The 13,550-nt window shown below is 43.5% G+C and overlaps 1 protein-coding gene across 8 annotated transcripts in view; it reads right to left on the bottom strand.

The window, feature by feature from the left end:
• The window catches only part of EBF1 (EBF transcription factor 1), a 383,593-nt gene that overhangs the window by 109,839 nt on the left and 260,204 nt on the right, over positions 1-13,550 (bottom strand). The window lies entirely within an intron of this gene.

Here is a 13,550-nt window from a genome sequence, read left to right as displayed (position 1 = left end):
CTCATCCAGACAGAGGAGCAAAGAAGAGTGGGAAGTCCACTTCCATTTGAACTCCATGTTGGACTGACTCAGCCTCCTCAAAAATTACTCTTTGGAGCCTGGGCTGTTCTATCTGGAATGCAAAGAGCAAATACTCACACTTGCCTGTTTGTGATTCATGTCTACTATCAGATTATTAATTAGGTGCTAAGTCCTGTCTACATACCAAAACCCAGATGAACCCTCCTCTGATGCCCACTTTCAAAATGATACTGCCCTGCTTAGAAGCTTTCTGTTGTTTCCCCTTAGCCTACAGGATCAAGTCCACCTTTATGAGTCTGGCTGATTCTCCCCTTCCAACCTCATCCCTCACCTCTCTCAAACTAGAGGAAGGGCTCAGCAGCAGTCAGGACCACTGGCTCTGGATTCAGGGGGCCTCAGCTCACATTCCAGCTTCTCCTCTTACCAGCCTGGGCAACTTAACTTTACTTTTCTTAAGCCTCAGTTTCTACCACTCTAACGGCAGATAATAACTGTAAGAACACCCACCTCATGAGGTTGTAATGAGTTAATCTAAATGTACAGAGCTCAGCACAGAGGAAACAATGAATAAAAGTGAGACAGAATGAAGAAGATGAGGAGCAGTTGCAAGAGGTGGTGGAGGAAGATGGGGAAGAAGAAAATAAAGATGATGATGGCTGGCTCTCCAAATCCACTGCCTCCAAAGATGCTTCGCACATTTCCACCATTTCTTTTCAAGGAGGTTATCCACCCAAATGGTACTTTGCTAAAAGACGGGTCTTCTGTGGGAAGCTGTTTCTATCCCAGTCTACAAAACACTAACCCTTCAGTGAACTCCTTCACATCTTTCCCATTCATTTGTCACTACTGTATTTTTTCTTGATCTTTTATCTTTATATACATACACGGAGGGGTGAGGGGGTGTGTGTGTGTGTGTGTGTGTGTGTGTACAGCCGGGCATGTGTATATGTATGCAAATCAACCCAGCCATCAACACATCCCTTGAAGGCAGGGACCTCATTCATTCACAAACTGGATAGTCAGTACTCTGCACTTAACCAATACCTGACAATTAACTAGCACTGTCAAGTTTTCAAAGGAGTCGCCCATATATTATCTCGATATCAACCGCAAGTGGTGGGCAAGGAGATGTTAAATTCCACTTTACAAATGAGGTAACTGAATCTTGTAGACGCACTTGAACTTGAGAATTTGAGAATCCATATCAGTTGATAAAGTCAGATATTTAAAATACCCAAACTACCCTTCAATTTTGGTATTTATCTGAAATTTCTGCTCAGTTTGGCTAAAATATTCACTTCAATCACGTAAACACAGCCAAAGTCCCATAAAATGTTAGTTGTGAAATTCCTTATTCCCAAGACAGAGGGTGGATATTTATTAACTTTACAGAATATTACTACTCTATTTCCAAGTAAAGTTATTTTCCCTCTAAGACTCAGCCCCGCATATGAATTACAGTAAAATCTCTCTTTACCTTCTTCTGTTTCCAAGTTCAAAAAATGGCATCCTAATATAATACTGTAAGTGCCAATTTAAACACATGAACACTGAAAATACTGCCAGACTTGGAGGCTTAGAAGCTTTCCTATTGTTGTAAGTTGGGCTGCTAAACACACGGTCAAAGTCCGAACATCGAATATAAGTGACAGCAGCACTATGAGAACTTCTATTTTTATTACTAGAGAACTTATATTTTTAAAGCATAGGGCAGTTCCCCCTAACTTTCATTTTCAACCTGGACATTATCCATCTGAATGGTGTTTTAGAATTTTGCACATATAAAGAAAATAATAAAAGTTTACCGATTAAATAGGTTACCTTAAAACAGTACCTTAATAACATTTTCCCCAACGTGTCTTTTTTTTTTATTTTGAGCAGCAAGGATTGGATTCCACAGGATTTAGCTAACCAAATCAAGAAGAGTTTCCGGGATTCTGCCAAAGTTGAAAGGTAGAGGAATCTGAGGTCCGACTTTATAGATTTGTTGCACATAATAGTTACTGGAAGAGCACAGCTGGTTTGGTGATTCAGCCAGAAGATTTTAGCAAAGAATGACCCAAACTCTGTTTTCCTGCTCTACTAAGAAATGACAAAACACACTGGAACCGCAGGGACACGTTTCCCTCATCCACAGCCCCACACATAACATACCTAACACAAAGCATCTGCTGCTGGCCCAGCGCGTAGTAGGTGCTCATTACCTGCTGCCTTCCCAACTGGGCTCAAAAGAGAAGTAGCCAAAGAATAATAAGGAATGAAAGTTCTCAATGTGTACCAACCACATTAATTTTAATCATTCTTCTAAATAACAGCCAGCGTCTACTGCTATTTGTACGTCTCTTGACATTTTTATTGCTGTGCCCCAAGGTGGATGAAAGAAACTGATGTCTTGAGAAGGAGCTGCATACCTGGCCCTGTCCACGCCTCTATCCCCCGTGTTCTCCTGCTGCACGTCGCCCCAGAGCTACAGGGGGAGAATGTAGGTCTGAACAACTGGTGCCCTGCTGATGGCAACTGTCAATTAAATAAGCCCACAACACAGGAGCATATGTTCACATATAAAATATTAAGTTCACGGATTGGGATAAAAAGATATTAATACTTGGGTTCCGCTTTCATGCTTAGTGTCAGATAAGTATTCAGTCAGTTCAGTTCTATTTCTGTGCCCTGCGGGCTCGACAGTGTTACTTTTGTGTTTCACTTTTCTTTTCCTTCTCTGGTTACCGTCTGGTTTCCCATGCTGGTGCCTTCGTTATGACTGACCAGCAGCATACGTTTAAGCAGGATTTTAATTACTAGGGCATCGCCCAGCCAACCTGCCCAAGGCAGGCTGGTAGAAAAGCCCTACAATCCATGCCTTAGACTTTCTCTTGCTCCTCTCCAGGTAAATCTCTTTTTTTCTGAGGACGCTAGAATCATGCTGATGGCATCGTATTCATCTGATAAGGATGATGATCACCTAATTTCTATAAAGTTTCATTTCTGTCCACTGAGTAGTTCAAGTTGCAGGGCTGGCTCAGAATGGTTGAGATGGGGTGCCCGATAGCGTGACGTGATACCAGGATTTTTTATCTTAACCCAGAAAAGCACCTTCCCATATATCACTGCACATGCCAACTAACGCACCCTGGGGATTTAGCACAGATCTGGCTTTTCAATTTGCCTTTGAGTAACGTCGTCAATTTGCTTCAATTGAAGCAGGAATTATATTACGTGATCAAATGGCAGGAGAATTTCTCTCCACCTCTGAAGTCCAATGTGAGGGAATCAGCAACGACTAAAGAGTAGGAAAGAACAGTGGTGATGGCCGCCTGCGTCACCTACTTGGAGGTCCAAAGGCTGCAGACACAAAAATCTGACTCTTTTTTTCCTTTTGGCCACAACCAAATTCTTGAAAGATGGCTTCAGTGTCCCTCATTTGCTAAACGGAGAGAATAATAGTAGTGCCCTCCTATGGTGGTGAAGAGCATTAAAAGAGATGATATAAAGTGCTCAGCATTAAACCTTGATGGGTAGTAAATGCTCAAAGGCTGCTATCATAACATCAAAATCACCATCACGCGAAACACGGATCTAAAAGCTAGCATTTTCCTGGGCAAAGAGTTTTGTTAGCCTGTGATTACGAAAATACATTGGACCCACTTCTCCAGGTCAAAGAGAAAGCAACCTATGGGAAATTTCCAAATTTATTTTCTTAAAAATGGATCTCAGACCTAAGCCACATTCCCAATTAGCTCTCCCCCAAGCTTCTAATATTTTGTTCCCACGTGGAATTTTGGACATGCTTTCCCCTCTGCCTAAAAAGCTCCTTCCACCTTGCTTGATGAAATGCTGCTCCTTATTTTAAATTTGAAGTGTCCTTGATTCTTCAGGTTTGGCCGAGTCCCCTTGTTTAAAGCTCCCTAGCAGTCTGTACTTCTCCTATATAGTGCTTACCACCATTTCCACTTAAGTAATTCTACGTGCAATTATTTGCTTTATATCGACACATAAATATGCACACACACATGACTACACCTCATAAGGTCAACAACTGTGCCCGCCTTGTTCACCTCTGCATCTCTACTGTCTAACAGAGTAGGCAGTCAACAAATAAATGTAAGTAGAAGAGTGATTGCTGAACGAAGAAGCAAAGGAACTAAAGAAGAATCATCAGAGTTGCTAAGCTATTAAGGCTCTAATCAGACTAGCTTAAAGAAAGTTGAGACGTCTCCCAGTTGTTATTAAGCGCCACTCCAGCCTCACTGGGCTTCCCCACTGGATAAGACTGTGGCTCTGTGGAATCAGGTTTCCTAGGCTGATCTGGTCCTCCTTCCAGCAGCAGGCACTCCATTCTCATGGGGGTTAAAATTAGCACCAGTAAGCTCCCCCTGCACTGGTGCTAATCATGCAAGGGCCCAGGTGGATCTTGCTGACAGATGTTAAGGTTAGAAGGAAGGGTAGCAGCCAGATGAGAAAACAGAGCCACCCCCTTCCGGAGGTACCAGCACTTCCTGTCTTTAGGCCTGGCTGGTTCCTGCCTGCCCCGCCCCTCCCCCATACATCAGTTTCAACACAGTTGCTGCTCTTTCTGTCATTTGAACTCAAATCCTATCTTGGAAATTGATGGGCGATTCTGCCCCTGACAACACAATGTCAGCTTTGCTCAGTGTCCAGCTGGCTTCGTATATATTACCATAATGCGTTGCCTGGGTGGACCCTGGCTGATGCTCTCCCTCGACTCAAATCCTCCTTTCCACACTAATTTCTGCTCTCTGACATGCAGACGCTACTTGTTTAAAAATAAAAACAGAGTTAACAGCTTGGGAGACATTTTGATTTTCAAAATCCTATGAGGACATTAAGTCTATTCTCATGGTAAACTGAGCTAAAAAGGTTTTCTATTAAAAAACAATATTTGACTCATAAAAAAAAAAGTGTTTCCCAGGGTCCTACACTGTTTCCTGGTGACATGAAAGAATTATTACTTCCCCCAAGCCCTAAGCCCTCCAAAACAGTGTTTCCCAAACTTCAGTCCTGATTTTGCTCCATCCACTAGGACTTACTCTATGGCTTAATTAACATGATAGTTACTATTTTTGTTTACATTGACTTACTTTTTCTTTAAATTCAATCTTGCCCTAAGCAAGAATAACTGTAAGATCACAACTTGGGAGTGCTTTGTTTTGGGGGTGGTTTTAATTCGGTTGTTTTTGTTTGTTTGTTTTTTGGCTTTTGTGGGGGTGGTTTGTTGTTTTTTTTGTTTGTTTGGTTGGTTTTTTGTTTTGTTTTGTTTTTTTGCTTATGCATTAAGATAGACATACTATTTTAAAAAACTTTTTTTTAATGTTTTTTTCCCCCATCACCTAAAATTATACACAAACTGCATGGGAATCCTAGTCTGAAGGCTCACTGCTAACCATCAAGCGAATTCAACACTGTACCATCTCAGCTGAAGGGATTCAGAGAGAAGAACGCTGGGTGAGAGCTACCCAAGGCACCACTGGCTGTGTGTGCCGCACCATGTGCTTTTCCAGGCCTCCTGGAGCCCACTGTCAATCTCCTGAAGAAATGCCCAAGTTGGCCTCAGATCTGTCCTGTGGAATACTATCACCTTGGTATTTTGGTGGCCACTCACCAAAGCAGCGTGTGTATAGCAGCTCAGGAGATCAGCTGGGTTCAAACAACAAATCATGGGGCTTAAAGGGCTCACCACCACCACCCCCTGCCCCGTCCCCTTAATAGATAAGGACACTGAGGCCCAAAGAAATCACAGTACATAGTGGAGGTCACGTGGCAAGGTAGGGACAGTACTCTGTTTTCATTTATTTCTGAATGTATGAATGAAAATGTCCAAACAAAAAATTATTTCAAACCCACTCCTGGTCAGTGCCCCTAAATATCTCATCTTAATAAGATTTATGACCAGTACATAGAAGCTCTCATTTCCACACTCACATCACCTGAATCCTTTGATATTCTCAAGTAAGCAGAAAGTATTTAGGAAGAGGCCCTTGGTTTGAAACAATCAATTATGCAGATAAACACAACTGGAATTATTATGCTTTTGTAACCAAATAAAAGACAAAAACTTAGGCTTAAAAAAATGTTCTGTCATTTTAGTCCAAAATATAGGCAGAAAGCACCATTCTGCCTCCCCACCCCACTCCCCTGACACTGTGCTTATTAAAATAAGTTAGGTGTGGTTCACTCTTTATTAGGTCACACAAAATACCAAATACTAGAAGTTTCCCACAGTTGACAGGTTCGTCAAGAAATTCATATAAGAAAACTGCCTCCCCGAATCCATCTCAGTTTCCCAAGGTCCTTGTGTCACGAGGTTTAATAACCCTCCAGTACCCTAACAAGGAGACTTGGTATCCTGACTGTCATCTAACTCACAATGTCTCATGGTCTCCTTTTTCTGTACCTTGCATACTTGCCAAGGAGTCCACATGGTCAGCAAATGACTTCTAGATGAATTAGAACATCCTTGCAAATGAATAAAATATTACCAGCCTCCCTCTTATCTTGCCAGCCCCATGGAAAACATACCAGTCAACAAATAAAACCATCATTTTCTTTATTGGACTATAGCCATGAGAAAAATAAGCTATTGAAGGAAAATGAACTCTAAGGTAAACATATACAATACATCCACTAGAAACAAACAAACAAAAAGATATATCTAGGCTAACTTTTGAAAGGTCTGTTTAAGATACCAGCATGATTGCCTTACTCGTTTTGAGAAAAAATAAGAAAAGTAGGATAAGAGATGGAAAGAATATCAGCATAATGTATAGAGCAAGCAGTTAAAGGACTGACTGAAGCCAGGCTCTCTGGGTTTGAATCCTAGATCTATTACTTATTTGCTGTGCAACTCTGACCAAGTTACTTAACTTCCCTTTAGTCTCGTTTTACTCATTTTTATAGCAGGGTGCCCACAGAACTATGTGCCCAGTATAGTCAGGACTCAGTGAGTGTTTGTGTCATTATTCTCAATACCAATATTACACAGAGCTCTGTGGTTAGGTAGACCTGGGGTTGAGGCCCAGGTTCAACTCCAATTGTTGCTTTGGGTAAGTTATTAACCTCTCTAAATCCCAGTTTTCCCATCTGTAAGATGAGGATAACAATTGTTACAGCTTATCAGGCTTGTTGGAGGATTTGATGACACAATATAAATAAAATGATTAGCACAGTGCTGGCACATAGTAAATGCTCCACAAATGTTAGCTGAAAATAATCCAAAACTATCAACAACAGCAAGAAGAAGAAGAAAAAGAACACATTATTAGTCCCTGGCCAGGTCACTATGAAGCAGGGCAGCAAAGGTTGAGCGCTGTTTCTCCTTTGTCAGCAATGCTGTTGGTGGTGTCATATTCAAATACAGATAAAGTAGATCACCTGCTTAGCAGTGACCTGTGGCTCATGAACTCTTTAATCTGCCTGTCGCCGATTGCTTGCTGGCTACCAAGTCTCCAGTGTTATGATTTCTGGTGTTACCTGCTTTATGGATTACTGAAGATATACTTTGAAAATCAGTCTTCACTTACGTCCTTGTTCATTATCCTGACTTCTTGCCGGGTCCTCTCTATCGCCAGGGAAGACGAAAGACATGCGTTCCCTGCTGCTCAAAGAAAAAGGCCTGATTTGATGCTTGAAAATCTGGGGCCTCCATCCTCTATTTTATGACACATCTGGATATTCTTAACCCTAATGTTCTGTCCTTGCATCTGTCTTGCTTTTTCAAGTAGGAAAATCAATTGATAAGATGTAACATGCCACCCTCAGTAACAAAAGATGATGCCCATATTTTTCTGCTAAACTAGACCTTTCACCAAAATACTCTCGCCAAGTGTGCCTGGTTGGAGTTCTGCACCAAAACCAGTCCCATAAAGGGCCATTGTCCAAGTGTAAAGCTCTCAGCATTCATCCTCTGCCCTTGTGTTTTGAAGGTGCATCGCATTTCCATCAGGAAGTTGGTGAGATTTTACAGACATCTTCTCATGAACGTTGGAATCCCAGAGAGACCCCTGCAAGCCTAGGCCGACCAGAATTGGAAAGCCATCAGGGGTGGACCCCATGTCCTCTGACATCTGTGCGACTCCTGAAATCCATACTTGCCAGCCAGCAAACTACGGGCAAGTGCAAAGAGCACTAAATGGGGTTTGATGGGAACTAGCAATGTGAAAGTAAGCCAGTTACATGCCCTCTCCAGGTCTCAGTTTCCTTCTCTGGAAGGGGGCGGGGGGGGGGGGGGTGTCAGATGACCATCCATACTTCAGTGGCTCCTCTCTCAGCGTAAGCTGTGTGTTCAGTCACTGACCGTGGTGGGAGGGGAGCGAGAGACGTGGGGCAGTAGGTTTCTCTTTGTTGTTTCATTTATTTCCACTCATCCAGGTAAGTATCTACCAGTTCAGAAAGCAAACTCCTTCTAAGCTACTTATGAAAAAAGAAAATCAATAAGCCAAAACCATCTGGAAGAAGAATTCTCCAAATGTTGGACTTTCTTATTTTGAACACATGCACTATTAATAGAATGAGAAGTGATCAGGGGGACAGCTCCAAGGCACAGCCAACTCCCTGGTGAGCTCCCAAAGGCCAGCAAGGAAGAGCAAGGGTATAAGCCTCTCAGAGCAATCTTGCCCTGGGCTTTTACAACACACTAGGAGCCCATGTGATTGGCACTGAGCTCTTCAAAGCCTTGCGTAGCCCCCACATCATTTGACAACTGTCACTGGCCATGGCCTGAGCGCCCACAGGGGCCTGCGTGATCTGACCCTCAGCAGCTTCCCCAGCCTCGTCTCCTGCCACTCCCAGCGGCCGGGGCAACAGGAGCCACCGCAGGCAGCTTCCAGTTCCTTGAGCTCACCTGAGCAAAATGGCCTTTGCACACGCTGTTGCATCTGCCTGAAAATTTGTTTCTGTCCCCTTGTCTGGGGAAAACTTACTCATCTCTTAGGTTCTAGCATAAATGAGATTTCCTCAGAGAAGCCTTTCCTGACACCTCACTCCCCCTCACTCCTTTTATGGTCCCCCTTTTATGCACAAGTCTAACGAGTTAGTTGTAAATTGTTCAAGCATCTTTCTTCTCTATTTACATCATAATTCTGTGAAGACAGGGACTGTATCTGCCTGGGCTCCTGCACCCAGCTCCCCGTCTGGCACATGGTGGATGCTCAGTGGAAAGGAATGGAGGAAGGAATGATGTGAGGTCACCCTTACTGACACCAAAGAAAGGGCTGTACTAGAAACAGCCAGTGGATTTCTCTGTTCTCCTGAAGACCTGCTTCTCCAAAGGCACCCCAGGAGGTATCAGATGAGTGAAGGCCTGTGTCAATGGCTTCAGTCCAGAGCACCAAAAACTAGTGCATGCTAAAAGGTCTAGAGACAGCCCCACCCAACTCGGAGGAAACATACAAAACTGAGGCCAGAGAGCAAAGAGACCTTCCCGGAGTCAAACAGCTAGTTAATGGCAGAGTCAGGACTGGCATCCAGCTCTCTAGTCAGCCGATCCTCCACCAATTAGATCCAACCAACACTCACTAGCCACTTCTTAGGGTGTCATGACACAGAGGGTTGGCGAGGGGGGCCTCTTATTTCTTTGGAAGCTCCATGCTGTCTCTCAATTTGGAGTAATCGCCCCAAGCCTGAACCATCTTTCTCCACATGTCCCGAAAACAACTTTAAGTGCAGCTGGGAGTCAATGGGGCTGGATACCCAGGGGCAACCAACAGAAGCTAAAACTGCTTCTGTTTGGAGCAAAAGGATTAAAGAAGGTCAAATGCTAAAGAGCAAGAATAACACCATATTGTCAGGGGCAGCTGGAAGGGGCCACCACAATGGAAAGGTCAGAACTGACTGGTGGTGGGGAAAATCTGATTCTCTTTCTCTACTGCTGTACTTACAGCCAGGAGATGGGTCCAGCAAGCCTAACACCACTCTTTATTCTACAGAAGATTTTTAGTGTGACCAAACTCCACTTTTGTTTTACTTTGGGATCCTGGCACCATTATACTTCATATCTCAATATCTGTAATTACTGTGAAGGGAGATTTAATTCACTCAATATCTGACACCCACAAAACTAAATTTCAATCACTTGCCTTTTTAAAAAGCAGGGTGTTTTAAAACATCTGTGTTTGAGCCAAGAAACTAAGTCCTCAGCTCAGAACTCATAATCAGTAAAATGTTCATCTTCTAAAAACTCTTGATTAATATAGTTCTACTGATTTTTCAAATAAATACAAAGGTTTGTACAAATTCATAACAATTAAAAAAAAAAACCTTAACCTGAAGAACACCAGATTGGGACCTTAACCCCACTCCCAGGAAAAGTGCTGGCTGGGGCTCCGGACCCGCTCAGATTCCCACAACGATCCTGGAGGAGGCACATCCCCCAGCACAGCAGAAAGGGGAGAGAGTGGAGGGAGGAAGGGAGAAAAACACATGCACGCCAAAAAAAAAAAATGTCCCCTAAAAAAAAAAAAAATGAGCATTTAAACTGCTTGTCAGCCGGCTCCCTGACAAAGCCAGTAGTGTATTCACAGGCATTTGCATAAATGCTGCCGGTGAGTTCACCATAGCTGCTAGCGCTAATGGTACATAAAGTAATTTAGTCACTTCTCCCGGCATTCTGTGTCAGGATGATGAGCGCCGGCACTCTGCCTTGTTGCATATTAGATCATTAGATAATAAAGTGTTAGTGCATGCAGGCTGACAGGGGCCCTGCACTATAGCTTTGTGAGGGCACCGCTTTTTGCCACAGGGGGAAAAAATAGAGAAACGGATGCCATGCTTGGCCTTACATTCAAGGAAGCGCAACCTGAAACTCAGAAGAACAATGACAATCCACTGCACAGCCCTTTGAAGATCCCCAGCACAAGGGCCCCGGGAATTTGCCCAAGTGATGGGGAAGACAGATGTGGGGTGGGGTGGGGGGTACACAAGCCAGAGCCTCATATGACCCTCAGTGGGGTCCGCTCAGTATCGCCGGCCTCAAGCCTATGCTTTTTCAAAAATCAGAATCCTAAGAGCAGTTAGGTTCTCAGGCCACCTCTCTCCACAACTGTACATCTTCCAGAAAGGTATTGCTTAAAAAGCAAACCTTACTGGTCTAAACTCTCTCATAAATATCCAGCCAAAGAAAATCTCAGTGTTTATGAATGAAGAAAAAAATAGGAGGGAGAGCAATTACCATGAGCTACAGCGTGCCAGGATTCCCCCTCTCTGGACCACACAAGAGTCTATGAAGTAAATTTGCCTCTGTCAACTCTCCTACTTGAAATACCGGGACAGTTATTCGAGCACAGAGGTTTGTGAGTCTGTGGGTCACACAGGGAAGAAGGCACGAATGTAAAGCGTGGCCACTGATTCTCTTACACGCAGAAAGATGAGCCACCGAAGAGAACTTTCCTCCAACCTTCTGACAAGCGGGATATAAATAGAGACGTGCAGAACAGCTCAAAAAAAGTCAGGCTACCTGTAAATGAGATGGTAGGAAGCCCAGAATGAGGGAAAATAGGACTCCTCCAGGTCACCTAAGAGGTGAAAATACTGCCCTCACGCAGTCTCACTGTGGGGCAGCTGTGTGAGGTGGGGGTGAGGAAGGGAAGGGCTGAGGAGCGGGCATGGCTCAGTGAGTCTTAAACAGGGCAGTTTCAAATAGGATTCTTCAATGGCAAGATAAAGTATTACCATGCCCCCAAATTGACGTGAATTAGCATCTAGGTCCGCTCCCACACATCACCAACGAAGAGCCCACAGTCACTCTCTGCTGAGTAGATATTCACATATCAGCTTGAAGTGTCTAAATGAGTGGGTGGTTATGTGTGGTTGGTTGATTCATTCTGCAGAGAAGCAGATTTCCACGTTATTGTCATTACTGAGAACCTCAAAGTGTCTGCCTTTTTATTCTTCTAGAGAGAAGTGAAGTCAGGTTTTGGTGAGAGGGAGGCCCCCTAGCTAAAGGAGATAGGACACACCCAGGTCCCTAGTGATGGTTAACCATGAATAAACAGTGAAATGTCATCATTTTCTTGAATAATAAACTAAGAAGAAAATGGCCTTTTGTGGACTGGTCATCTGCAGCAGAGGAATAAGATGCTATCTTTAATACTTAGAATAAAATGCTAGCCCAACTGAAATAGGAATAAGTTCACCTAGAAGGGAGAATATTTGAGCTGGGAGGCAGCTTAGAGATGTTTTGATCCAGAGATCTCAAACTGTCAGCCTATGGCTGTCCTCTACCTCTGTGACTTCCCCGTGCCCACCCCCCACCCCCCACTTTCTAGTGCTAAAACAACTGTAATTAGTTACCAGCAATTAAAAAATATGAGAGTTTACTTCTGGTCAAACTGGAACATCTGGCCCTACCGGGCTCTCCCTGCCCTTGGTGACAACTGCCTGGGGCTGGGGTCGGCAGAGCATGAACGTGCCCTTCTTCCGCAGTCTCCACCCAGCCCACTTCCCCTGTGTGTGACCTGCCCCCACCCAAGGCACACATTTTTTTTTTACCCCCCCCCCCCCACAGATCATCCCTTTCATTTTGCAAAGAAGGAAACTAAGGATACAAGTGAAGCTCAGAACGGAATTTAGGTTTCCCAGCTCCTAGTTCAAGGCTCTTTTTCCTCCGCATCACGATGTAAAATAATGTTTCTGACCTCCAAGCCCTAGAGGTGTCCTGGCTAGTAGGTTGTTTTTACTGGTTTGTGTTGGGATTTTTTTTTTTTTTTTGGTGGAGGGATGATTTGCAAGGCGCCATGTGCTCTCCCACCAGCTTTCCAAGGGCAGGAATGGGAGCTGGGTGTGGTCTGCACTGGAGCACATTTTGAAACTGTGAACCCATGATTGTCAGATACCAAACTGACAGTCAAGTCTATTCCCAGACAGGACAGTAACTAACGCGTCACAGTTGAAAACAAGACTTCAGCTTTTAAGCCACTGCTGTCCAAATTGTACCCACTGAGTATTTACCAAATTTTTTCCTTCTTCCTTTCACCTGAATATCTCTAATCATACCTCTAATCATACAATGCCTGAAGTGACTGCAAGGGTATTAAAAAGGCAACATTGCTGTAAAGTGAGGATCAGAATAATTTTAAGTACAGAAATGGAACTAGGAATGTAATCATGAGCAGGTGTTTCAAATGGCCTCCTGCAAAAAGTAATATCCATCCATCTCAGCACTAATGAAACCAAAAAGAAGCAGCTTTTGAAAGATGATGGTTTACTTTAAGAAGATGGTAAAATTGGATGTGGTAAAGAATCCCTTCTAAGAGTATTCCATCTGGCTAATTAATAAAAAAGTACAGTTTGTGTATTCCCTAAGTGTAAGAAAAAAAAAATCAGGCAAAATGATAACAGTGTTGTGTTTATTAAATTGGGATGCCGACAGAGAAAGGAGTTTTCTGCCTTATGAACTATATCACAGACAGCCCATGGCCCATCAAAAAATCAGGGAATTAGGTGGTAATTCATGTGGTAGTGTTTTTAAAAGAATCCGGATGACCTAGCAAAGTGGAAAGTGAAGTGGGGAAATGAGT

The sequence above is a fragment of the Hippopotamus amphibius genome, chromosome 1 (assembly GCF_030028045.1).
Source record: "Hippopotamus amphibius kiboko isolate mHipAmp2 chromosome 1, mHipAmp2.hap2, whole genome shotgun sequence".
NCBI lineage: Eukaryota > Metazoa > Chordata > Mammalia > Artiodactyla > Hippopotamidae > Hippopotamus > Hippopotamus amphibius.
The sequence above is the reverse complement of the archived record's forward strand: the minus strand, read 5'-3'. Positions and strand labels throughout refer to the sequence as shown.